The 2,457-nt window shown below is 54.9% G+C and overlaps 1 protein-coding gene across 1 annotated transcript in view; it reads left to right on the top strand.

Annotated features, from left to right (window-relative positions):
• Nucleotides 1–811, top strand: part of TGFA (transforming growth factor alpha) — a gene marked incomplete at its 5' end in the record, with an annotated part of 3,370 nt that extends 2,559 nt beyond the window's left edge. Inside the window, 2 exons of the mRNA XM_017726655.1 lie at nt 1–85; nt 684–811. The remainder of the gene's footprint in view (nt 86–683) is intronic.
• Between the last annotated feature and the right edge of the window lie 1,646 nt (nt 812–2,457).

Genomic DNA, 2,457 nt, shown 5'->3' with positions numbered 1-2,457 from the left:
GGGTGGGGCGGGGAGCCCGGAGCCGGCCAGGACAAACCGGGGGGGCTGCTCAAGGGGGGAGCGTCCTGCTGCCACCCCGAGACAGGTGAGGGGACATGGGGACACCTGGGGGGAGGGGACACGTCCTGCTGCCACCCCGAGACAGGTGAGGGGACACCTGGGACACCAGGGGGTGGCACCTCCTGAGCCAGGTGAGGGACATGGGGACACCTGGAGGTGGCACCTCCTGACCAGGTGAGGGACACCAGGGGGTGGCACCTGCTGAGCCAGGTCAGGGACACCTGGGGGTGGCACCTGCTGAGCCAGGTGAGGGACACCGGGGGGGTGGCACCTCCTCCTGAGCCAGGTGAGGGACACCAGGGTCACTTGAGGGGTGGCACCTGCTGAGCCAGGTGAGGGACACGGGGACACCCGGGGGTGGCACCTCCTGACCAGGTGAGGGACACCCGGGGTGGCACCTCCTGGGCCAGGTGAGGGACATGGGGACACCCGGGGGTGGCACATCCTGGGCCGGGTGAGGGACACCAGGGGGGGCACCTCCTGACCAGGTGAGGGACACCCGGGGGGTGGCACCTCCTGGGCCAGGTGAGGGACACCAGGGGTGGCACCTGCTGCTGTCCCCTGCCCGCTGAGGCCCAGTGCCAGCACCCGGGGCTGTGATCTGTGCCATTCCCGCCCCACAGGTGTGTGACAGATCCGGGGACACCCCGAGAGCAGCCCCGCACCCCCATCCTCTGTTTCGGATCCTTTTTGGGGCCGTTTCCCCGTTTTCCCTCATTTTCCTCGGGGCGCTGCGGGAGCCGAGCCCCAGAGATTAGTGGAGGAATGTCTCGGTTACAGGTTTATCTTGCCCAGACTGCTGGATAGCAGAAGAGCCTGTGTAGAACTGCTGTGAAGTTGAAGCTTCCTACTCAAAACACAAAATTAGCCAACATGAAAAAAAAAACCAAAAAAAAAAAAAAACCCCCCAAAAAAATTTTTAAAAAAACCAAAAAAAAAACCCCAAAAAAACCCCAAAACCCCAGCTCATTTTTTGGGGACAAATCCCAGCTTTTTATGAATAATTAATGATCATAAATCCTAGGAAACCTCCTCGGGCCAGAGCTCCAACCTCCAGCCTGGCCTTAATTCTTCCCGTAGTCTTTTAACCAACCCGGAGCTTTTCCCTCTGTTTTGGGGCTGTTTTTTGGGGTTTGTTGTTGGGTTTTTTTTTTTTAAAGTCATGGTTACTCTCATGTCTTCTGTATATGTTGCACTGAAAGTTAATATTTAATGTTTTAATTTATTTTGCGTGGTTTAAATTAATTTTGATTCCTATAAATATGTTCTTGTCATCGCCTGGTCTCGGGGCTTTGTTTGTTTTTATCCCCTGTCCTAAAAAACCTGGATTTGAGGTGTTTAAGGGATATAAAAGGCAAATGTTTTTCAGGAAATTTGTGGTTTGGGGCTTTTTTGGGGGGGATATTTGGGAAGGAGATGCTGGATCCCACAGGTGGGAGTCGGGGGAATATCCCCAGGGATGGCCAAGCCCCATTTTCCCATGATTTCATCCCAAATTTTGAAGTACTGATGCCCCAATGATGGACTTAGCCCCATTTTTCCATGATTTCATCCCAGATTTTGAAGCCCCAGTGCTCCAATAATGGGTTCAGCCCCATTTTCCCATATTTTCATCCCAAATTTTCCATCCCTGATGCCCCAATGATGGACTCAGCCCCATTTTCTCTTGATTTCATCCCAAATTTTGAAGTCCTGATGCCACAATGATGGACTCAGCCCCAATTCCCCATGATTTCATCCCAAATTTTCAATCCCTGATAACCCAGTTTTGGGATCAGCCCCAATTTCCCGTAACTTCATCCCAAATTTTCAATCCCTGATGCCCCAGTGACGAACTCAGCCCCATTTCCCCACATTTTCATCCCAAATTTTGAAGCCCCAATGCCCCAGTTTGGGGTTTAGCAGGTTTGGGGCAATTCCCGGCGGAATTCGGGGCGGCTTTGGAGCACTTTTAGGGCGATTCCCGGCACTTTTAGGACAATTCCCGGCACTTTTAGGGCGATTCCCGGCAGTTTTGGGGCGGTTTTCGGGTGATTTCCAGCAGGTTTGGGACACTTTTGGGGCAGTTCCCGGTGGGGTCGAGGCGCTTTTGGGTTTTCCAGCAGTTTTGGGACAATTCCCGGCAGGTTTGGGGCGATTCCCGGCAGTTTTGGGGCGGTTCGGGGCGCTTTGGGGTTTCTCAGAGGGTTCGGGGCAGTTCTCGCAGATTTTGGGGCGGTTCCCGGCGGTTTTGGGACGATTCCCCTCAGGTTTGGGGCGGTCCCCGGCGCTTTTGGGTTTCCCAGCGGTTTGGGGGCGGTTCCCCTCAGGTTTGGGGCGGGTTTAGGGCGGTTTTAGGGCGGTTCGGGGCGGATTTAGGGCGGTTCGGGGCGGGTTTTAGGGCGGTTTTGGGGCGGG

The sequence above is a fragment of the Corvus brachyrhynchos genome, unplaced genomic scaffold (genome assembly GCF_000691975.1).
Source record: "Corvus brachyrhynchos isolate BGI_N302 unplaced genomic scaffold, ASM69197v1 scaffold342, whole genome shotgun sequence".
Classification (NCBI taxonomy): domain Eukaryota; kingdom Metazoa; phylum Chordata; class Aves; order Passeriformes; family Corvidae; genus Corvus; species Corvus brachyrhynchos.
Note: the sequence above shows the minus strand (reverse complement) of the source record. Positions and strands in the feature narration are given on the sequence as shown.